Source organism: Coenobita brevimanus, chromosome 73, assembly GCF_032717465.1.
Source record: "Coenobita brevimanus isolate Jiangsu-jjx chromosome 73, ASM3271746v2, whole genome shotgun sequence".
NCBI classification, from domain to species: Eukaryota; Metazoa; Arthropoda; class Malacostraca; order Decapoda; family Coenobitidae; genus Coenobita; species Coenobita brevimanus.
The window spans coordinates 7,607,880-7,634,017 of NC_137026.1; positions in this window are offsets into that span (position 1 = coordinate 7,607,880).

A 26,138-nucleotide genomic window follows, 5' to 3' on the forward strand; every position below is an offset into this window, starting at 1 on the left:
GTGTGTGTGTGTGTGTGTGTGTGTGTGTGTGTGTGTGTGTGTGTGTGTGAGAGAGAGAGAGAGAGAGAGAGAGAGAGAGCTTTGTTTCTTGAGGTGGAGGCCATCAACATTTAACATAATAGTAGTAGGGTACAGGTAATCCCAGTCCGGCCAGATCCATCAACCACAGACAAGCAATCACCCCTGCAGGGCTACCTTATGTAGTGCACTGATGTTCCCTTGCAGTGGACAGCACTTTTTTTTTTTTTTTTTTTTTTTATGAGACGAAGAAGGAACCAAAGGCTAGGAGCCTACAAAACAGTTCCTTCCAAGAAAAAAACAAAAACAATACAAAAGAGAGCCAAATTCAAGATCCGTTCATTTCGAGACGCCTGGACACACTGCGTTTGAAAGACTGGAGATCATAGGAAGCAGGAGTTACAGAGGAAGACAGTTCCAGAGTTGACCTGGTGCATAAATGAAGGACTGAGAGTAACAGTTAACTCTTGCATTAGAGAGTTGGACCTGGAGATGAGTGTTATGATTTGGTCCTTGGATGGATGCTGCATTTGCATCTCTCCACTCAGTTAATTGGGGCAAAATTGTCGGCTCGACATCATCCCATAATCTGGTAATACTATACTGTATGGCTGGCACTCAGTCTTGTAAATGGTTTCCAAGGTTACAGGAAACCATTAGGTAGGTCATTCAGTGAATAGTCATCTTAAGAAGTAGGCACCACTATATCAAGTGAATAGGTGATAGGTGGTGGCGACCATCATCCTCTCACTTGATGTATTCATAGTGCTGCCTGTTCCTCCTTCACCTTTATTAGTCTAACACTGTGTCTGCTCTCCTCTCTTCCTATTTCTCCCTCTCCTTCCTGTCATTTTTTATTACTCTTCTTTTCACTTCAGGTGACTACACTGAGTGAAAAGCCTAATGGTTTCCTGTAACCCATGAAACCATTTACAACACCGGGTGGTACCACAGCCATACAGTATAACCAGATAATGGTGTGATGTAGCACCTGCTGTGGTGTTCCTGTCAACTGGGTGGGGTGACACAACTGCGGCATCCATCCAGGATCCAAATCTCCACACTATTCCGCAAGGGAGCATTGATTTGCTGCATGGGACAGCCCTGCAGGCGTGGCTGCTTGCTTGTGGTTGATGGGTCTGCTTGGACAGACAAGACCACAGTTGATTAACATCATCATCAAGTGAGTGGATGATACGTCACTACCACCTACCACTACAATAACTGTTGCAAGTTTATGCGTGGTGGAAGCGATGTGGATCTGGTATGTCTCTGTGATGCAGGTGTACACACTTATGTGCAGAGACTACATTGCAGGATCTGTGGTGTGTGAGTGGGCAGGTTGTTGGAATAAGTGGTGGGGAAGGATGTTTGGTGTGACAGGAGGCGTGTGTGTGGATGTGTTACACCTGTCATACACCTATGTGCTATGATGCTGCCTGGGATCTTGTAGTATAATGCATGTGATGTGGGTTCATTCCCTGCAAGAAAGGCAAAAAAAAGATCCATGTGTTTGTCCTGCATTTGTAATCTGTAGGAGGCTAACCTTATTGCTGCTTTCAGGGAACGAAGCGAGGATATCATGGAAGGAAGAGGTTAAAAGATATGAGAGGGGAGTGTGAGTTGCAGGGAGGGCAGCCTAACAGCAGAGGACAAGGTAACAAGGAGGGGATTTGTTTATGGCCACCCCTTACAGGATTAAGGTGTATGGCTACGGAGGACAGACAGATTTGTAAAGTACTAATCGATCCCACTGGTAGCAAATGAGTTAGGTTGGGTTAATTTGGTTTTGAGCACCATTTTTATCTGTTATCACCCATTTTAATTCTAAGTCACTTATTTCATGGAGGCTGGTGAAACTACTGTCAAAAAAACTTTGATTTATGTTGGAAACATCAAATTTAAAATAATGCAATGAACAAGCTTATATGTTGACACTAATTGGTGCTCAAATTCTGTATTTACCAAATAAGGTTACAAGAATGTTAAAATATTACTGGAAAACAAGAACAGTGAGAACAAACAATTATTAACTCTAGAAAGCCAATGGAACCTAAAACAAACGACCTCTCTGTAGGATGATACAAACTCCCGTTCGTTCCTAATTCACACATCAGACCCATAAAGGTTTGTTGGATAACACTGTAACTTACTGGTGATGGTTATCCTTGAATAATGATTGGGCAGAGCCTATCCTTACCCCCCATTCAATGTAAGACCAAACCAGCCAAACACCACCTCCCTGAAGAGGTTTCGGGACAATTCGCCGTCACAACAATAACAAGACAATTCGCCGGCAGGACTTTTCGCAGTCAGGAAGATTCCCCGTCATTTATTTACATACCAGTTTGTTTAGCAAGTACACTAGTCTTTTAATTATACGAGTTTAAAAAGTGATGGTGGTTTATTGTTTTTATAATAAATGTAAAATATGGCATCAAATAGTGGGCATTAACTGAAAAAATATAAATATACTGAAATGCAAATCAGGCGATGTACGATCTTTCAATTCATCGTTTAACATAGGGCTACATACGAGACATTGGCATTTATATAAATGTCTAATGACCTTAAGTGAACGATCGACATATTTTAGAGTTATACGAACAATCTTCGTATTACGTCTATATAAATATGTAAGTCTGAGATTCTCAGCCTGCTGTGTGCAATAATTACAATAAGCTTCACCAGATGTCACCGCTTGCGCAGATTAGAGCCTGAGCTTGGACCGCCTGATATATAATCAACGGCAGGGAGAAGTGTTGGAATTATCTTCGTATATGATTCACGATTCGTTGACAAATTGAAAAAACACCGATGTGGGACTTAGTGTGTATTGAGGTTTCGCCCTTTGGCTTCTTCAGAACACAATTGCTGAATATACACCAGATTTCCTGCATATACATATAGCAAAGGCAGTGGAAGTTTGAGGGGAGGTGAGGTATTTGCTGGGGGCGGTATGGGGGCAGATGGGGTAAGGAAGGTGAGGTCCCAGGGGAAAGGGATTACAGATCACGGCACAAAGACAGAGGGAAAGAAAAGAAACAAGGGACAGGTGAAACGGGGAGTCCTTAAAGTGGGATGGAATGTTGGGTAAGGAAATAAAGGTCACAGGGGGACAGGGATTGCCGATCCCAGCACATGAGTGTCTGTAATTCCGGGTCGGTCAGGATCACTTGATGGTCGTGATGGTCAGCTTTTACCCTCCCGGAAGGGAGCTGAGAGCTCGTATAGTCCGATCTAAGGGCAAGGCTGTGACCTTCACACACGCACACACCCGTCCCCTTCCTCAAGGGGGACAGTAACCACCCACTTCGTCAGTGAAACTTTTAGCAACCTGAGCGAGGTGCGAACTCCCGTCCACCAGTAGGCAAGTGGGAACGTTACCACTGTGTGTGTGTGTGTGTGTGTGTGTGTGTGTGTGTGTGTGTGTGTGTGCCCACACACACAAGTGTTTTGTAGGTGGGTAAGAAGCTGGGTGAAGAGAAGGGGGTGAGGATGGATGGGAAGGAAAGAAGGGTAATGTTTTGCGTTTAGGAAGGTGGTGAGGAATTTTTCCTATTGACAATATACTTGTCCACAGAATTCGATAGGTGATAAGATCCGTTGTTCTGTTCAGTGAACATAAGAACATAAGAAGAAAGGATAACTGCAGTAGGCCGGTTGGCCCATGCTAGGCAGCTCCTAGAAGAGTAACTGAACTACTAGAATGAGATAAGGATAGCAAAGAAGAAGGCTCTCCCCCGCCCTCCAAACCCTCCAGCCGAAGCCGGCAGGAAAAAGTAAGAAAGAACACCACTCAGTATAGAAAAACTGGCGTGGACATTTTACAGGAAAGTGTGAAAGGAGAATAGAGACTATCACAGTGTAACCTGAAAAGGAAAAATTATGAATTAGTATTGGTTATAAGATTTTCTTTTTTCTATATCCACCCCTTATTTGTCATATGCTTATCTAGCCTATACTTGAAAGTCTCAATGGAAGAGGCAGCAACTACTTTACTAGGTAGCTTATTCCATTCGTCTACTACTCTATTACCAAACCATTTTCTACCTATTTCCTTATTGAAACGGAATTTTTCTAGTTTGAAACCATTATTTCTAGGTCTATCCTGTATGCTCCCTTTAAGTACCTTGCTAATATCTCCCTTATTTATACCCTTCATCCACTTAAACACCTCAGTTAAGTCTCCCCTTACTCTACGCCTCTCTAGCGAATGCAGGCTTAGTCTTTTCAGTCTGTCTTCATATGACAGGTTCCGGAGGTCATGTATCATTTTTGTCATTCTTCTCTGTACATTTTCTAACGAATTAATATCCATTCTATAGTAATGACACCAAAATTGTACTGCGTAGTCTAAATGTGGCCTTACTAATGCTAGATAAAGTTTCAGTATTACTTTTGATGATCTATTGCTCACGCTTCTCGAAATAAATCCTAGGACCCTATTTGCTTTATTTCTCGCATTAATACACTGTTGCCTTGGTTTAAGGTCGTTACTAATCATAACTCCTAGATCCCTCTCGCATTCCGATTTGCTAATTTCTCTGTTATCTTTGCTGTATTTAGTGTCTCCAATGATCTTGCCTACGTTAAGTACTTTGCATTTTTCAACGTTAAATTCCATTTGCCAAGTTTTAGATCATTTGGACAATATATCGAGGTCTTTTTGTAAGTTATGGCAATCGTCAGTCGAGTTAATGATACGCCGTAATTTTGTATCATCGGCAAATTTGCTGATACTACTACTGACTCCTAAGTCTAGATTATTTATATATATAATAAATAATAAGGGACCGAGTACTGAACCCTGTGGTACACCGCTAATTACTAATCCCCAATCCGACTTAGTTCCATTTATTAATACTCTCTGTTTTCGTCCTTTCAGCCAGGATTCTATCCATTTTAAGATATCGCCGTCTATACCGTGTGCTCGAACCTTTCTAACTAACCTTTCGTGTGGGACCCTATCAAAAGCTTTACTAAAGTCCAGATAAATAACACCGTAAGCTTTATCAAATGGCCACTGCTTACGGCAGGGGTCGGCAACCTCCGGCCCGCGGGCCAGATCCGGCCCACAGAGTCCGAACTCATGGCCCATCACCCTGCTTGATATTTATATAACAAACCAGCCCGCAACAGCCTAGCCAACTATATGAGTAAGTTGGCGCCTCGCGACGTGATCGCGGGGGGTAGCGCGGGGCAAATTTGCATGACTGAGGTCTTTACCACAGAAGCACCACGGAAAATCGCCAGGGAGCAACTCTTTTCAAAAATGAAATGTACAAAGTCTCGCATTCGTTCACAGCTAAGTGACCGCCACCTCAATGACATTCTGCTCTTGTCTACCTCATCAATCGATCCAGACACTGAATCACTTCTCCATGGCAAAAGCACCAACCATCCCACTAATTTGCATGTCTCTTGATAAAACTGTTTTCGGCAGTCAATGATTTGCATGTTTTTCAAGAAATTTCTAGTAATCTAGTCACTGGTTTGCTTGATTTTCTACAAAATTTTTGTATATTGTCACAAACTGTTTTCTGTAGTCACTGATTCGTAGGTATTTCAATAAAGTTCTTGTAATCTAGTCACTGGTTTGCCTGCTTTTCAATATATTTCTTTTTGTATATTGTCACAAACTGTTTTCGGCAGTCAATGATTTGCATGTTTTTCAATAAATTTCTTGTAATCTAGTCACTGGTTTGCCTACTTTTCTATAAAATTTTTGTACACTGTCACCTTTGGGTTCTCTTTGGCACTCCGGCCCGCAGGCTACTCCTAGAAGCTTTCTCTGGCCCTCGCACTGAAAAGGTTGCCGACCCCTGATCTAGGATAAGGTTAGGCTTGGTTAGATTAGGTTTGGTTAGGTTAGGTTAACTTAGGCTTAACAGAGAAGGGAACAATAACTTCCAGCATAAAGTCACTCCTTGCATATGACACCAGAACTTGTGCCACTTGCCTCGCCCCCACAGTAATCCAGTCTATCCATTCATCGCAAACGCCCAATATACGTACAACACAAAGGTAATACGAGTTGCGGGAACCAACAAACTCCCACTCCCTGACCCGTGGGGTTACTGACTGCCCGTCGTGCCCGATGGTAGGTAACGCTGCATCTCAAGGGTCACGGAACCATGGCAACATTGTGCTTGAGATTCCTCTAGTTTAATTAAAGACGATTAAAGGCAGTATTACATGAATTTTTTACCCATGTTTTAAATCAATAAATGACACTATTTTATTTTATTGAAATATAATGGAAATAAATAAAGTGGAAAATATCACCATCGTCATACATGTTGCTCGTTTCTTTTAAAAGACTGCATCACCAGAAGCGTCCTTCAGGTGTACCATCACTCAACATTGGCAAAGCTGATTTCTTTTAAAATTTTTGGGTGTTTACAGGTAATGCCTTGATTATTTCTGACGTGCTTGTAATAAACAAGCAATGGTAGAGTTTATTTATCTTTAAGGAGATAATTGGCTTTCTGAACCTTATTTACCGTAGTTCAGAGGCAAAATAAGACGATGCTACGGCCCTGCATCCTCACCACAGCATTCCTTCGAGACTGACGCCATTTCTGCTTCAACATCTTGTTACCGGTCAACAAACAAGATGTAAATATGGCAAATAAGCCAAATGATGAGAATTGTGAGGTTATACTTGACAGAAATGCAAGAAGATGCTTACGGGACACCAAGATTAAACAAATTATGTCAAACAAATGACTACTAGAAGCAAAACACAGGAAGTTGCCATTAACGGTCAACGCCTTCAACTTGTCAAGCCTGTACTTGCAATGTGTCCTTGAAATGTTTGGATGGTTAAAGGCAGTTGTGGCAGTGTTGGCGCGTCCTTTGCAATAGGTCAGTGATAATAGAGGTTGCACTTAACCCTTTCCCCGCTGCTGCACAAGGCGTCTGTTGTCATCTGATGCAACTGGCCAATTTTACATCTGCAATACTGACTCCTGCTGGCATAACATTCAACCAGCTTTAGTTATCAGGTACGAATGAGTCTCCTTGGTTACTAGTCAAACCGCACCTCAGATCTAACGTACTTGGCATCTGCTTCAAATACTACTACCAAATATTATCAGTACTACTACTACTACTACTACCAACACTATTACTATTACTACCACCACCACCACAATTACTACCATTATTATTATTATCATTATCCATCCAATCCTATCTTTCACTTTCATGCCTCCAGTTCCTTCGCCTCTTGTCTATCTACCTGTACTTATCTATCTATCTATCTGTATTTACTTACCAATGAAATTCCATCCCATTATCTTTATTGTTTCATTTTATCTTTTTCTATCTATCTATCTACCCATCTATATATCTATTCATCTATCTATTTATCTCCATCTCACAAGTCCTGTTAGTCATCAGGCTGCCCTCCCTCCTTATATCTATCTGTCTATAGCTATTTATATCCATCCATCCATCAACCTATGTCTGTCTCTCTCTTATCTATCTACCTTTTTATCTGTCTAGTCAATCATCTATCTATCTGTCTATCTATCTGTCTGTCTGTCTACCTATCTGTTTATCTCTCTGCCTATCTATCTCTTTCTATCTAGTCAATCATCAGTCTATCTGTATACCTATCTATTTATCAATCTGTCTATGTATGTATGTATCTATCTATATCTGTCTATCAATCTATCTACCTGTCTATCTATCTTTCTACCTACTTATCTATCTATCTATCTATCTCGATTTATCTATCTGTCAGTCTGGCTAATCTATGATCTATCTATCTATCAATCTACCTATCTATCTATCTGTCTACCTATCTATGTATCTGTCTATCTCTACCTGTCTCTTTATCTACCTATCTATCTATCTGTATCTGTGTATCTGTCTATCTGTCTAACTATCTATCTACCTGTCTATCTATCTATCTATCATCTCTAGCAGCAATGCACAACAAAACCATCATATATTTGTTTATTTAACACATAATGGCTTTGAATAGTTTAGCAAGACTGCCTTGGAATAGTTTAGCAAGACTGCGTTGGAAAAGTTTAGCAAGACTGCGTTGGAATAGTTTAGCAAGACTGCATTGGAATAGTTCAGCAAGACTGTGTTGGAATATTTCGGAAGACTGCATTGGAATAGTTTAGCAAGACTGCATTGGAATAGTTTAGCAAGACTGCGTTGGAATAGTTTAGCAAGACTGCGTTGGAATAGTTCAGCAAGACTGCATTGGAATAGTTCAGCAAGACTCCGTTGGAATAGTTCAGCAAGACTGCGTTGGAATAGTTTAGCAAGACTGCATTGGAATAGTTTAGCAAGACTGCGTTGGAATAGTTTAGCAAGACTGCGTTGGAATAGTTTAGCAAGACTGCTTTTGAGAAGAGTTTAAGAAGGCTCCACTGGACAATTTAGGAAGGCTCTGTTTGTAAGTGATTTTAGGAAGACTCCGTTGTCAAATTCAGGAAGGCTCTTTTGTCAAATTCAGGAAGGCTCTGTTGTCAAATTCAGGAAGGCTCCATTGTCAAATTCAGGAAGGCTCCGTTGCCAAATTCAGGAAGACTCCGTTGTCAAATTCAGGAAGGCTCCATTGTCAAATTCAGGAAGGCTCCGTTTGTATGTGCTCACTAAGGCAATAAAAGTCTACCGTCAATCTGAAAGAAAATCATCTGGAAATAGAAGACATAAACCTTTGAATATTCGTCATAGTGAAGAGATTGCAAGCTTCAGAGGGACAAAGTCTATTATTCACCAGGAAAATGATATGCTGGGTAAATGGGGAACTTTCAGCGCCTCGTCTGCTACTGAATTCAGTCTAGGCAGCTCCTTCCCAGTTACTATGCATGTATTATTTGTGGATTATTTTTACTCCCTTGTCAAACAGTGAGATATAGTAATGGCATATATCACTGAGAATAATCAAATACTACTTAGAAAACTCATAACCAATATGAATGATCTTTTTAATTTGTGCTATTTCATGAGTTACGATGGTAGACTCGCTTCTTAAATATTAGTACTTCACAATTCTCTTTGCATAAATGTTATTTTGATTGTTGGATATTGTAGCTGATCCCATACATATATGAAGTCCCGATCGTTATTCATTCTTAACACCGATTTTTGACATGACAGTCATTGTCTTACCTGTAATTTATTAGTTTGTAAATTTTACCTCTTAACATTTCTCCAATACACTCGCGCATGCGCACCACAGGGACAGTCCCGGATTTGAGAAAAGGCCACTGAGAGTATTTACAGAAACAGACGAAGGGTAAACATGGCTGGAGAAGAAGTAGAATGTGGTTGGCGAAGGGTCAGGTTCTTAATGTGCTGCTACCTAACGTGTACAGGAAACCATTTGGCTTGTCACTCAGTGTAAAGTCACCCATGGACACTCATTTCAAAATCAAAGGTGGCTGTTGTGTATATATACACAACAACTTATCTTGCTCTCGTGTTCCTGAACTTGATTCTTCTGAATTCTTCACACTCTGGCTTCGCTTTCCTGTCATTCTCTGACTAAATATATCTGTGCTGTTTACTTATCTCCTAATTCTACTGACTCAAAAATTCTTCGACTATCTTACTTCTACGATGGAACACATTCTATCCATTTCTCCTTTCTCTGAAATCTCCATTCTTGGAGATTTCAATGTTCACCACCACCTTTGGCTCTCCTCTCCTTTCACGGATCCACCTGGTGAACAAGCCTACATCTTTTCTATCCTTAATGATCTAGAGCAGCTTGTACAGCACCCTACCCGTATCCCTGACCGCCTTGGAGAGAGCTCCAACATACTTGACCTCTCCCTCACAACCAATCCTTCTGCTTACTCTGTTAATCTTTTCTCTCCATTGGGCTCCTCCGATCACAACCTTATTACCTTAACCTGTCCTATCACTCCAGTATGGCCTGTGGACCCTCCAGGGAAACGTCGTCTGTGGCATTTTGGAGCTGCGGACTGGGAGGTCCTCAGGCAGTACTTCTTTGATTTTCCCTGGAATGATTATTGCTTCCATGGCCGTGAGCCATCTGAGTGTGCCTTGCGCATTACGGAGGTTATTCTCTCGGGCATGGAAGCATACATTCCTTTCTCATATCCTTTGACTAACGCAAGAAAGCCTTGGTTTAATCACGCTTGTTCTAATGCTGTCCGCAACAAGGAGAGGGCCTACAAAAGGTACCGGAGCCTACCCACCCCTGAACACATCATCTTTACATTTCTGCCCGGAATCGTGCTAAGTCTGTTCTTCACTCTACTAAAAATAATTTCATCCATACTAAATGCTCTCAACTCTCCAACTCGAATTCTTCCCGCTCCTTCTGGCATCTTGCCAAAAATCTTTCTAACAACTTTACCTCATCATCCTTCCCTCCTCTTTTCTACTCTGATGGTTCTGTAGCTATTTCTTCTACTGATAAAGCAGATCTTTTCGCACAGACTTTCTCCTCCAATTCCACCTTAGACGATTCCGGTGCTGTTCCTCCATCACTTCCCCCCTCTGACTTCCTCATGGCTGACATTAAAATTTCTTCAGTTGATGTATTTTCTGCCATCACTGGCCTCAGTACTAACAAGGCATATGGGCCTGATGGGGTCCCTCCTGTTGTTCTCAAGAACTGTGCTTCTGTGCTTACACCCTGCCTAGGCAAACTCTTTCGCCTTTGTCTGTCAACTTGTACCTTTCCTTCTTGCTGGAAGTTTGCTCTCATTCAGCCAGTCCCAAAGAAGGGTGACCACTCCCAACCCTCCAACTATCGTCCAATTGCTTTAACGTCCTGTATTTTAAAAGTTTTCGAGTCAATTCTTAATAGAAAAATTTTAAGGCATCTTTCCTATCACAACCTTCTTTCCGATCGTCAGTATGGGTTCCGTCAGGGACGCTCCACTGGCGATCTTCTCACCTACCTTTCAGACTCCTGGTCATCCTCCTTTCGAGACTTTGGCGAAAGCTTTGCCATTGCACTTGACATCTCAAAGGCTTTCGATCCAGTCTGGCATAAATCTTTAATTTCCAAACTGCCCTCCTACGATTTCTATCCTTCTATCTGTGCCTTCATCGCTAGCTTCCTTTCTGGTCGTTCTATAGCCGTTGTTGTAGACGGCCATCGTTCTTCTCCTAGATCTATCAACAGTGGTGTTCCTCAGGGCTCTGTCCTATCACCAACTCTCTTCCTTTTATTCATCAATGATCTTCTAAGCTGTACATCTAACCCTATCCACTCATACGCTGATGACTCCACCCTTCACCTTTCCATTCGGTTCCTGCAACGCCCATCTCAACAGTTACTTCAACAAACAAGGGATGAGGCTATGGCACACTTAATGTCTGATTTGGCTCGTATCTCTGACTAGGGTAAAAATAATATGGTTGTTTTTAATGCATCTAAGACTCAGTTCTTACACCTATCAACCCGACAAAATCTTCCACAGGTATACCCACTAATGTTTAATAATATTCAGCTTAATCTTGCATCATCCTTGAACATGCTTGGGGTTTCATTTACTCGGGACTTATCTTGGAAAGATCATATTACATCTCTTGTAAAATCTGCTTTCAAGAGATTGGGTGTGCTAAGCCGACTCTGCTCTTTCTTTACCCCTGCACAATTGTTGACTCTATGCAGGGGCTTTATCCCGACCCTGTGTGGAGTACAACTCTCATGTGTGGGGAGGCTCCCCACATACAGCTCTTCTCAATAGGGTGGAGTCAAAGGCTTTTCGTCTCATTAACTCTCCTCCTCTTACTGACTCCCTTCAACCTCTGTCTCTTCGCCGCACTGTTGCATCTTTATCTCTTTTCTATCGCTACTTTAATGGTCACTGCTCCTCTGAACTGTCTGCTTGCATTCCTCCACCTCTACGACGGCGCGTAGCACCCGTCTGGCAGCAAACTCTCATCCCTTTTCTGTCCAACTCTCTAATGCAAGAGTTAACCGTTACTCCCAGTCTTTCATTTATGCAACAGGTCAGCTCTGGAACTGTCTCCTTCTGTCTGTATTTCCTGCTGCCTATGATCTCTAGTCTTTCAAACGCAGTGTGTCCAGGCATCTCAAAATGATCGGATCTTGAATTTGGCTCTATATTGTATTTTGTTTTTCTCTTGGAGGGAACTGTTACTGCGGACTCATGGCCTTTAGTTCCTTCTTCCTCGCATAAAAAAAAAAGGCACCCGTAGACAAAAGGACGAGGCAGGAATGAAGTAAAGAACGACAGAAGAGGAGGGAAAGAAAGAAGGAAGGAGGAAAGGAAAGGATAGACACCCGAGAGCAGCACTGCATGCTGTTACCTAATAAATGCTGAAGATTGTTTCCTGTGATAAAAGTGTTTTCTTATCCATTTCTGTTTTCATAAACTCTTACCATTGTGACCACACAATTATTTTGCAGTTGTTACAGTTTCTACATTTCTTATTCCTAGCTATCTGTTAACCTGTAAGTGCATACTCCCAAGAAAATACACATTCAGACCGGAACAAATTGCCTTCCCGGTGGCATGTGTAATATAGACAGAAGTCGTACCAAGTCTCCCGTGCCATTTAGAATCATGTATGTTTCTTCAATTTTTGGAAGGGCTGTAAAATAAATCGTAAAACGTGTACCAAATGATCAGGTAAGCCTCTGAGCCTCTGAAAGAGAAATTGATGTCAGAAGTCTAACTTTTTCAGTCCGATGATATACAGTTTTATTCTTGCTGCCAAACGATTTACCATTTAGAATACTCATACTGAAAGGGGTTAATGAAGCTGTATCATCCAGTTCAGTCTCTCCTGAGCTGAACAAAGTCGTCGGAATAAAGAATAAAATTATTTACGTCCTCATAGTGAAGAAAGTAACACGCTCATGTAGCACCACTAAGCTAACTTGTAATTGTCTTCTTTGTATCCTCATTGTATAAATCAAGGTACATCATACCAATCATGCAAATACTGGACTTCAAAACCTTGGTTAATCGCCATAATGGTCTAGTAAATGAACCGTGTACACATCAGCCTTCACCGAGAGCTAGCGAAAAGTGAGCTATGTTTTATCCTGCCATGGGGATGGTCGGATATGGCGTATGGAAACAATGTCAAGTGGCGGTATTTGGCAAATATTAAATTTCAGAAAACTGAGTCAATAACAAGCTTCAAGAAAGCACTATTCTTACTCAAGGAGACGATATGAATGTAGATGTGAAAGCCAATTCCACTGAACTCATCAGTAACACAACGAAATGACTGTGTGTGAGGGATTGCCGGATCGAAGCTCAATGTACTCATATACATAATAGCCAGTCAAAAGTATTCATTCATGGGCATGATATTTTTTATCAACGAGTATTTTAGTGACTTTAATGGTCTATAGTGTTGCTAACTCTTGTAAGTTTATCCAGACATATAGAATAGTCACAATAGTTATGTTACTTTTCTAGGTCTGGACTGAAATAGGGCTCACCAGCTAGGTAGCAGACGACACCTGAAAGTCCCTCATTGACGTGGTTCTTGCTTTACTTATTATTATTATTATCATTATTATTATTTCTTCTACTACTACTAATACTAACACTATGGTAGCAGTAGTAGTTGTAACTGTGGTAGTAGTAGTAGTAGTAGTAGTAGTAGTAGTTTTAATTTTATTGTATTATATCATATATAATAATAATAATAATAATAATATTATTATTATTATTATTATTATTATTATTATTATTAACTTTTTTCTTCTTCCTCTTCTTTTTCTTGATTTATGTTTTTATTATTATTATTATTATTATTATTATTATCATTCATCATCGTCATCCGGACCTCCTTTCCCACCCAAGGGCAGGGTGAGTAGCAATGTCCAGACAGCAAAAATTTGCCCAATCTAATGGGCCACGCTTCCATTCACTCATCATTCAAGCCCTTGGAATCCTGGCTCTATCGGATACGCCAAAACATTCACCACGTTCTGTAGCTTCACACAAACATATCGGATAGAGTCAATTCGGATGCTGTCACGTTATTATTATTATTGTTGTTATATGATGATGATGATGATGATGATCATCATCATCATCATCATCATTATTATAATGCTTTTTATAATATTAACCCCGCCTATTTTTGTTTCAGTTTTGGAATGAACATGGCAGTGAAGGGGTTACCAGTCTGATTCCTTCACGCCTTCAACGCGCACCGCAGATTTATTGATTTATTCAGTTTATTCACATCTCTTTCTCTTTTTCTTTATTGACTTATTTCAATACCACCATAGCGTTCAGTTCAGCACAAAATCCCTTGCAGTGAAGCGGTTACCCTAGAACAATTGATTATTATTATTTTTTAATATAAATTCCTGTTTTTTTTTCTCTCTCTCCCCCCCCGTCTCTCTCTCTCTCTCTCTCTCTCTCTCTCTCTCTCTCTTCACCTGGATAGTAAACATAACAGTGGCTTATCGTAGTCTGGCAGAAAACTTGGCATTTAGTAAAGATGATAATTATTGGCTTCAGAGACTCCTTTGCTTCTTCTTCCTCTTCTTTTTCTTCTTCCTTCCCCTTCTCCTCCTCATTCTCTTATTCTTCTTATTCCTCCTCCTCCTCCTTTCTTCTTCTTCTTCCTCCTCCTCCTTTATTTTTCTTCTTCCTCCCCTTCCTTCCCCCCCTCCTCTTCCTCCTTCTCTTCTTATTCCTCCTCCTCCTCCTCTTCTTTTCTTCTTCTTCCTCCCCTTCCTCCTCTTCCTCCTCCTCCTCCCCCACCTCCTCCTCCTCTTCCTCTTCCTTCTTTTTCGTGGCATGCGGTATATCACATTATCAATTAACAGCACTGTTATAACTATACTCGAGAGACTGGCCGTGTTGTGTTATATGCAGAGAGAGAGAGAGAGAGAGAGAGAGAGGGAGAGGCAATGAAAAAATGGTCTCGGATTAAATGAAAAAGGAAATGGAAGACCTGGTAATGCAAGTGTGTGTGTGTGTGTGTGTGTGTGTGTGTGTGTGTGTGTGTGTGTAATGTATGAGCGTTCGGAAGCAAATAACGTCAGTGGATGTTTTTGTAATTGCCTGGTGATGGATGTGTTGCATTTTATTGCTGCCAACGATGGAGTGGAGAGGCTGCGGTAGCAGAACCCCGCCCCCCCGAAAAAAAAATTAAAAAAATTGCCATCCGTTAATCTGTTAGCTATACTTTTTTCGTCTCATTAACTCTCCTCCTCATACTGGCTCCCTTCAACCTCTGTCTCTTCGCCGCACTGTTGCATCTTTATCTCTTTTCTGTCGCTACTTCAATGGTCACTGCTCCTCTGAACTGTCTGCTTGCATCCCTCCACCTCTACGACGGGCGCCTAGCACCCGTCTAGCAACAAACTCTCATCCCTTTTCTGTCCAGCTCTCTAATGCAAGAGTTAACCGTTACTCCCAGTCCTTCATGTATGCAACAGGTCAACTCTGGAACTGTCTCCGTCTGCCTGTATTTCCTGTTTCCTATGATCTCCAGTCTTTCAAACGCAGTGTGTCCAGGCATCTCGAAATGAACGATCTTCAATTTGGCTTTTTTTTTTTTTGAAGGAAGAGTTTGCGAACTCCTGGCCTTTGATTCCTTCTTCCATGCTTAAAAAACAAACTGGTCCTGCTCTTCGTCCGCACTCCGGTGGTAGGAAAAAGACAAAGCTATGCTCCTATATCCCTTCCATAGCATTTCGTCGTGAGTAGCACATAGCCATATACAACACAGAAAAACATACTCTTATGGAAGCTGCATATGATCATCACCATCACCATCATCATCATCATCATCATCATCATCACCATCATCATCACTGTCATCATCATCATCACTGTCATCCTCCTCCTCATCATCATCATGACCATCACCATCATCAACTTCATCATTATCATCATCTTCATCATCATCATCACCATCATCATCATCACCATCATCATCATCTTCATTATCAACAACATCACCATCAGCCATCATCATCATCATCATCACCATCATCATCACCACCACCACCATCATCATCATCATCATCACCATCACTGTCATCATCATCATCATCATCACCATCATCATCATCATCATCATCATCATCATCATCACCACCACCATCATCATAATCATCATCATCATCATCGTCATTGCTTTCGTCATCCTCATTTTCGTCTTTTTATCAACATAATGTCTCTCACGCTGACGATCGAATGGGTAGGCTACAATTAGAGAGAGAGAGAGAGAGAGAGAGAGAGAGAGCACCCTATTCCCTTTGCCAAAATCGTTCCATCCTTCTTAAATCTCGCCATCAGTACATTTTTTACACTCTGCAGCCTCTGTCTGTCTGTCCTTCTGTCTGTCTCTCTATTGCACACACACACACACACACACACACACACACACACACACACACACACACACACACACACACACACACACACACACATGTGATTAAGTTTGGTAAAATGGGAAGAGACCAGACTGGGGTTATAAGTTAGGAAGATCAACCCTACACACATCAGAAAGAGAGAAGGACCTAGGTGTGATTATCAATAACAGACTATCTCCAGCTGACCACATCAGTGAGAAGGTACGGAACATGTATACACTGCTTGCAAATATGAGAATAGCATTCACATACATAAATGAAGACATGCTGAGAAAGATAATAACATCATTCATCATACCAACCCTGGAGTATGCATCAGTAGTCTGGAATCCTCATCTCAAAAAACACATAGATAGGACTGAATAAGTACAAAGGGCCGCTACAAGATGGGTACCAAGCTTAAGGGATCTAAGCTATGAAGAACGACTTGAAAAACTGAATCTACCTACACTACAGAAGAGAAGGAAAAGAGGTGACATGATTATGCTATATAAATGCATATCAGGGAAGGAGAAAGTAGACATAAATGATTACTTAACCTATGGGGAAGCATCACCAAGAGGACACTGCAAAAAACTGCATAAAAAATAGAGGCGATAAAGACGTAAGGAAATTTAGTTTCCCAAACAGAGCAATTGATCAGAGGAATGCACTACCGAATGAAATAGTGTGTGCCAAAACAATTCACAAATTCCAGGATATGTACGATAAATATGGTTTAAGACACGGGACAGTACGAGCTTGACTCATTCCTGTAAAGATACAATTAGGTAAGAACAATTAGGCAAGAACACACACCCACCCACAAATAACTCGTGATTGCTCTCTCTCTCTCTCTCTCTCTCCCCGTCTAACCTTCACCTTTTCTCCCCTACACCATGTCAACGCCAGCCTTAGTGCCACAGCCAGGGTGTGCTTTGATGCTACTGCTCCTTCCCTTCCTTCCTTCCTTCCTTCCCTTCGTATTTTACTTGTGAAGAACGGTCCCCTTGTTAATCCCAGAACGGTCCTTGGTTTCTGACTTGCGTATAATTCCGGAACGACCCTACTGACCTCTCACACCCACAGCCTCTCACACCTCACAGCAAACTGACCCCAACAGATCTCTCTCTCTCTCTCTCTGTTTATCCTTTATACTTTTCTTTCTTTTAATCTAAGTTCGTTCTTAGTTCAGAGAGAGAGAGAGAGAGAGAGAGAGGGGGGGGGGAGGAAAACAGATGGGAAATACTGTATTGTATATTTTTCAGGTAATAGTTACAAAACCAAGAAAGAGAGGAAGAGGAATGGAAAGACGAGAGGAGGAGAGGATGGAGGGAAGTGAAAAGAGGGGAAGGAGGGTGAAAGGCTGAAGGAAGAGTGGGAAGGAGGGAAGGAGAAAACATGGAGAGGGAGGGAAGGAGGGATAAAGGAGGAGGAAGAGGAGGAGGTGAGGGAGGGAAGGAGGGATAAAGGAGAGAAGAGGAGGAGGAGGAGAGAGAGGGAAAGGGATGAAGAAAAGAATGAAGAAGGAATGACAAGGAAGGTAGGAGGACGAGGAAGGAGAGAAGAAGAGGTAAGAAGGAAGGTGGGGACACACACACACACACACACACACACACACACACACACACACACACACACACACAACTCAAGACACCAATACCAAGGAAAACACACACACACACACACACACACACACAACAAAACCAGTGACACATTGTTGAGAGAGAGAGAGAGAGAGAGAGAGAGAGAGATTGGGGGGTTGATTGCAAGCTGTAGGTGAGGTCAGGGTGCGGCGTGGAGGTCAGTGTTGGTACAGCAGTGTGTGAGTGAGGGTGTGCCGCTCCCCGTCCCCCTCACCCATCCCGCGTGCCTGTGTTTACCTGCCATATAAACCACCATAATCGCTTGGTTTATACTGGACGGAAGTAGGCCACTGCCACACCTGCAATGCTATATCCTGGCTGATATAATAACATCTATTGCATTTTGTTCCTGCCAGCGACACCAGCTTATGCCAGACATATCGTAGTGAAGGGGTTGCATATACCCATGGACACGTCACATGGATTAATTGCCACTAAATTACTGATTATTTATCTTGTGTACAATTTCAGTCTAGGAATAAAGTGTGCATAATACCAAATAAATCTATACTAAGATTGATCTATTGCAAGTTAAAGAGAAAATATGATAGTTTTGTTTAGTATCAACTCATATGTTACAGTGTGTTCGTGAAGTGTAACAGTAATAATAATAATAATAATAATAATAATAATAATAATAATAATCTCAGAAGCTGCCTTGAAATTAGTTTAATGTAAAATGTGTCTACGTGATAAGTAATTAGTGAAGAGCAAAGATGCTGAGGCAAACAATAACAAAAGCATTTGATGAATCAACACACAGAAAAAACATGTTATGAGAATGGACACATATGGATCTGAACCCTTTCATGCCAAGAAAGTAACTTTCATATATTTGTGCTGGTGGCTGACGACTCTAGTAACGTATATGGAGTAAGGGAGTTCATGTAGGATGTACCCAACTCCTCCTGAGAGAAAAGTTTATGTGAAGGTGAACAAAATCGTCCTTTGACAGCATGAATAAAACACAAAATACATCTGACGAAACCAATGAGAGACAAAACAACACTATTTGTACAACACACCCCACTGCAGATGTGTGTTGCAGCTGTTCATTTGTGCTTCTGATGTGAGATTACTGCAGTAAACACAACGTGATACCACAGTGCAAATGCGTGTTGCAGCTGTTATTCTTCTTCTGTGACATTACTGCAATCAACACGTCGTGATACCTGTGATGTAAGTATCTAGTGACATGTAACACCTACAAATATATACTCTTATTAACCTCCCTTACCCCTGGGGGTAGGGGGGTTTCAAGAATACTTCCCCAGTATCCCTGCTTGTCGTACGAGGCGACTTAAAGGGTTGGTGGTGGGTTAGTGCCCCACCCCGTAAAAAGAACTAACCAAAAAAGCGAATAAAGCGCCTCGTACCCGGACGGACCATAAGTTTACGGCTAAGGAACGGACAAAGGACATTCTTAGGGTGGGAACGTGAAATGTGAGAGGAGTGAATGATGAAGTGAGAGAGAGAGAGATTGTTCAGGTGCTTGAGGATGCAAAAGTGGATATATGTGGACTGACTGAAACTAAACGGAAGGTGAAAGGGTGAGAGAATGGGAATATGGTTTAGGTATATGTGCGGGAGTCAACGAGAATGAGAGGGCAAGAGAGGGAGTGTGTCTGATGATAAGCAAGAAGTGGAAGGAGAATATAAGAGAGTATGGATCTGTGGGTGCAAGGATTGTATGGGTGAGGATGAAAGTAGGTATACAAGCGTGGATGATTGTATGTGTGTACGCCCCGACAGAGGATCGAGTAGCAAGAGTGAAAGATGAGTTTTGGGCGATTGTAGAAGCGTGTATGGACAAGTTTGAGAGGAACGAGAGAGTGTTGTTGATTGGAGACATGAATGGCAAAGTTGGGAATGTGTGAGTGGATGGAGTGGTTGGTCAGTGGGGTGTGCCAGCTGACGTAGATGGGAATGGAAGTGCTTTGGTGGACATCTGTGCTTGTAAGGGGTTGGCAATAGCCAACACCTACTTTCGTCATAATATGATCCATCGGTATACATGGAGAGTAATGAGGAGGATGGATGGTGAACTTGTTGAACGAAAGACAATGATAGACTACGTGTGTGTGGATGAGCGAATGAGGAGACAAGTGTTGGATGCAAGAGTGTGGAGAGGGTGGGAGAATGGAGTCTCGGACCATCACTTAGTGATGCCCAAGGTAGAGCTGCAAAGAAAATGGTTGAGGAGACGAAGGGGAAGACAGGAGGAAGCAGCTCCTGTGAGAAGAGTGGAGAATTTGCAAGATAGTGAGAAAATGACAGAGTATAAGAGCATAGTGGAAGAAAGATTGGGAAGGTATGAGCTAGAGCAGATGAAAGGGGTGGAAGACGTATGTAAAATATTCACGGAAGAGATAGGCGCAGCGTGTGAGGTAGTTTGTGGAGTGAGGAGGAGATGCAAGGGTGTGCAAGGGACAGCATGGTGGAATGATGAGGGTGAAACGAGCTGTGGAACAAAAGAAGAAGGCATATAGTGAATGGTTAGCAAGAAGAGATAGGGGAGAAGATGAGAGAGAGAAGAGAGAGGTATATGTGAGTAGGAGAAGGGAGGTTAAGAGACTGGTGAAGGAGAGTAAGAAGAAAGTGGATGAAGAGTTTGGGAGGAATCTGAGTGTGAAATGGAGGAGAGTAAGAAATTGTTTTGGAAGGAGGTAAAGAAAGTAAGGCAGTGTGAAAGGGAAATAGTAGGGGAGTGAAAGATAGGAATAATAGATTGTTGGTGGAGAAGAGAGAGAAATTGAGGAGATGGAAGGAGCACTTTGAGGGTTTGTTGAATGTAGAGAGCGAGAGCAGTGCGAGTATAAGTGGTTGGGGAATGGCTGGGAGAAGAAGAGATGAGAGGAGGGAGGAAGAGATCAGTAGGGCGGAAGTAGTGGAAGCGATAAAGAAGATTAAGTTGGGAAAGGCCCCAGGGATTGATGGAGTGTTTGGTGAAATGCTTAGGTATGGGGGTGAGATTGTTGTGGAGTGGATATGGAAGTTGTGTAGATTGGCTTGGGAAGAGGGAAGGGTTCCAGAGGACTGGAAATCAGGTATAATTGTTCCTTTATACAAAGGAAAAGGGGAGAGAAGTATGTGGTAACCATAGGGGTATTTGCCTTCTTAATGTGACTGGTAAAATATATGGTAGACTACTCATTGATAGGGTTAGGCATATGACAGAGGAGCTAGTTGGAGAAGAACAAGGGGGATTTAGGATGGGAGAAAAGGGTGTGTAGATCAGATATTTGTTCTAAGATGCTTAGTGGAGAAGTATCTAGAGAAGGGAAGGGAAGTGTATGCTGCCTTCATGGACTTGAAGAAAGCTTATGACACAATAGATAGGCAAGGTATGTGGAAGGTATTAAGAATATATGGAGTGGAGGGGAAATTGTTGAGTGCTGTGAAGAGTATGTACGAGGGAGCTAGAGCTACGGTGCGAGTGGATGGTGAGCTGAGTGAGTTCTTTGATCTCAATGTGGGACTGAAACAGGGTTGTGTGATGTCTCCATGGCTGTTTAATATATACATGGATGGGGTTGTAAAGGAGGTGCAGGGTAGGGCAGTGGATGTGGGGGTGGCTCCTAATGAATGAGGGAGAGATTTGGAAGCTTCCCAGTGTTGCTGTTTGCTGATGATACAGTACTGTTGAGTGAAGATGAATGGGAGTTGCAAGGTTTGGTGAATGATTTTGGGACAGTGTGTAGGAGGAGGAAGCTGAAAGTTAATGTAAACAAAAGTAAAAAGTTATGCTGTTTGAGAGGAATGAAGTCACAGAGTGTGCAGTGAGGTTAGATGGTGAGGATATGGAGAATGTGAGTGCATTCAAATACTTGGGTAGTGTGATGAGTAAGGATGGAACTTTGGGGGACGAAGTGCGTGAAAGGGTACAGCAGGGAAGGAAGGTTGTTGGTACACTGAAAGCAGTGATGAGAAATAGGGAGGTGAATATGGAAGTTAAGAAGTCACTGCATGATAGTATTGTGATCCCTACCCTGACGTATGGAAGCGAGGCGTGGACCTTTTAAGAGTGGAACAAGTCAAGAGTGAGAGCAGTGGAAATGAGTTTCTTGAGAGGAGCATGTGGAGTGACGTGGAGGGACAGGTTGACGAATGAAGAAGTGAAGGAACGCTGTGGGGTGGATGTGGATGTGGTTGAGATTAGGAGAAATACACTGAGGTGGTTTGGACATGTGAAGAGAATGGAGAATGAAAGACTGACTAAGAGGGTGTATGTAGGTGAGGTGGAGGGAGGGAGAGGGAGAGGTAGACCGAGGATGAGGTGGAGGGATGGAGTTGAGAGGTATATGAGGGAGGGGGGGGTGAGTTGGGGGGAGGGTAGTCAAATGGTGGTGACAGAGCGACTAGGAGGCGTTTTGTCTGTGGCCACCCTTTGCGGGATTAGGGCGTCGGGCTATAGATAGATAGATTAATCCCCCCCCCCCACCAGTCGATGTTATTCACAATAAGAGAGTTATATTATACTGGAGGGGTCAACCCATTAGTGCCCAGTGTCCTCAATATAAGACCGAACTGGGCATTTTCAAAATTTAATAAAGAAGGGAACCCTGGGGAAGGGACATATGAGCTTCGCGACTATGACCTGACAGACGGAGGGCGGTACGCCTAGCACCCTTCCAGCAAAATCCCTCGCACAGGAACTCTGGGAGCCAATGGGTTAATGAAGGCTGTATCTAACTCCTCCGGCTGTAATCTTTGCTCCAGATGTAAATACAAACGTCTACATATACCTAAAATCAGTTTTAAAAGACGTCGCTGGCTGTTAGTGGTAGTAAACTTATTCCAGTAACAGTATTCCATCATTTCCCTACGTGTCAACAAGTGGGTTGGTGGAGGGTTAGAGCCCCTCCCCGTAAAATTACTAACTCAAACGGCCTCCCCTTACGGGATTATGGTGGGTAGCTATAAATAGATAGTATTCCACCATCCAAGATTTTATCTAACATTCCTGTTAACTTTTGTCTCCCGTGACTCACTCTCAGCCAAGTAAATTGTCTGGCGTTGGCTGTAACAGAATATGAGTTGTGCCAATGATGAGGGTAATGACATCAGTATTAACACTCAGGATCCTAAAACTCACTCAACTGAATAAAATCGTCTGGCGTTAACTGGAACAATATTAGGCCTGTCCCAATTATCAGATGGTTAATTTAAGGCATCAGTATTAACAATCAGCTTCTATGACTCAACTGAACACAATCGTCTGGGGTCCGGTCGAAGACAGTGCTGGAGAAGACGTGGCCATGACAGAGTTAACTAGAATCCACTGCTGTCTCCACTCAGCTGCCGCCTCCCCCTCCTGCCTCATACAACCTCGTTACCTGTTCATTATAAATGTCAGTGTGTAATCACCCCTAACTACTTGACAGATAATACCGTAACGTCAATGGATGGTTTGGTAAGGAAAGGTAGATAATTATTTAGCCATCATGTTCTTTTGTAGCTTTTCCATACGAGTGTACTTGTTCCAATGGCATGTTTACTAATGCTGTGTATGTAAACTTTCAAGGTAAAATTATTATCATACAGTTCAAAAACATTTCAAACTGTAATACGCAAAATATATTGCTCGCAACAGTTGCAATGAAAATTTTTAAGTACACGAGAGTTTGGCCTAAGATTTTTCCCCTGTCTATTTATCTGTCAGCAAATTCTTTTGTCCACTCAGAAGCGCAGAAAGCCTACCAAGTCCCAAAATTTAAGGCAAAGGCGATCAGCCTCACCCGCCCCTGAATGGCATCATGTGCAAAATAAACCTCAACCATTCTTCGGCTGATAATCCTTCCGGGTCCTAGGAGGCTGGAATGCCTACCCCACTGGGCCACCAGGCGGCCATCTGGTTATATGGTTACCACTAATTGCATGTAAATGGTACCCTGGACTGCACGAAACTGTTTGGCTTGTCATCAGCAAATACCTCTCTATATGCTTCTTTTGCTTCATCTGAAGGTTGCATTGCATCGAATGAGTGGATGGTGGACAGGGCGAGTGGCAGTAACAACAGACATAAGGCTAGAGTGAATGATACAGCCAGTGTGACTGGACTGAGAATTGCAAAAACCTGAACACCAAAACACATCATTGGACTGAAGGGTTCATTCTAACCTCCACAAAACATCATTATTGTTATTATTTTATTATTTCTTTTGTCCAGCTTAGGGTGGTACCTCTGGCAGCAAACCTATCAGTGTGAAGGGTAAATATAACACGTTCAGTTGGTTCATCTCTGCTATGCTGAATCACATGGTGTGGAGGCAGCCAGAATGACCGCAAAATATGTCATCGTAGTAATAGTTCTGTTTGTACTGGCTGGCTCCACATCATTGTATTAAGCTTCTGAAAGATCCCTCGTTGTGAAGGGGTTAATGGAGTCTATGTCTAAGCCCTCCAGTTGCCAAGGCCTGCCCCAACCTGAATAAAATCGTCTGGTGGCAGCAAGAATGATAGTTACAATTGGTCATAGGGTTCAAGAGGTTAAATAGACACCCATACCTGGACTGTCCCTTCAGTTCCATTAATTATTGATTTTACTGATGCTGCCACAGGACGATTTTCTCCAGCACCAGGAGGCAAATAACGTGCTGAAGGGGTTGATGGAGATAGATAACGTGCTGAAGGGGTTGATGGAGACAGATAACGTGCTGAAGGGGTTGATGGAGACAGATAACGTGCTGAAGGGGTTGATGGAGACAGATAACGTGCTGAAGGGGTTGATGGAGACAGAGAACTACGACACTGCACATAGTCTCCCCACAGCTTGAAACATCGTCCGTAGGTTGCCTCTAACGCCGATGCTACGACAGGTCTCTTCAAAGCTTAATGAAATAGTCTGTAGGTAGCAAGAATGAAATAAAGATGGCTGATGGCGTCAACCAAGAGACCACGAGGACGTCTCTCACTTTACTCTTGCTACTGATGGACTATTTTTGCTTTGTTTAGGAAAGACTTTTTGAACTATACGTGTCAGATTTCTGCTTTGAACTATACGTGTCCGATTTTAAAAACTATAGGTATCAGATTTTTGCTTTGTTCAGGAGAGGCTTACTGAACTATATGTGTCAGCTTCAGCCTTTATTAATTTGGCCACAACAAGAACAAGATCTTTCCGAAGCTCAGTTAAATCCTCAGAGCACAGAAAGAACACAACACAATACGTCATCGGAGTGAAGGAGCTAAAATGTCTCCCCTTCTACATCCTACACTAACATCATGGTACAGTATAATTAGCTTCCCTTTTCTGAGCATTGGTAATTATCAGTATTTCTATTATCGCAGTTATTACCATTTCACTCTCTTTAATGCAAAGTACTTTCCCCCCCTCTCTCTCGGTATAAATAAATATATGCATATTAATATATATGCATTTACATATGCACATGTTTATTTATTTACTTATATAATGTCTTTTCTTCAGGTACATAATGATGGGATCAGGTGCCACCCTGTTACTCTTCCTCCTGGCCACACTCCTGCCTCTGATAGGTAAGTCACTCACTGCCGTGGGTTACTCTTCCTCCTGGCCACACTCCTGCCTCTGATAGGTAAGTCACTCACTGCCGTGGGTTACTCTTCCTCCTTGCCACACTCCTGGCTCTGATAGGTAAGTCACTCACTGCCATGGGGCAGACACTGCTGTACGGGGCACCACATCCACCTCCAAAATGCACAACCTCAAACTCACACCGACCGGACTCTGTGACAAATTGGTTTCCACATTTTGTCCCTGTTCACCCAGCAGTACAAATGGGAACCTGGATATAACAGTGATTGCTGTGGGTCGTATTCTAGTAGAAGACTGAACAAACCTTCTGTGTCCGCCTTACTGTCCCTCGTGTAGTCGATAGGCATCAATCTAAATTTTGTTATTCGGTGTTCGATATGTCACGGAGCTATGACACCAAGGCACTTTGTTCCTTCATTGTGTTCTTGGTTTTCTGCCTATCAAACTCCACACTCTTACAATATAACGTTTACTCTACATTCCCTCCATTTACTCATCTTATTACCCTACATTCCCTCCACTTACACAAATCTTACTAAGCTCAACACTATGGGAGTCAGTAGCCAAGTGGACCAACTGTCAACAGCATGGCCAGGGAAATGGACACAGCCGTCTACACAGCATTCAAGCCCACCCAATA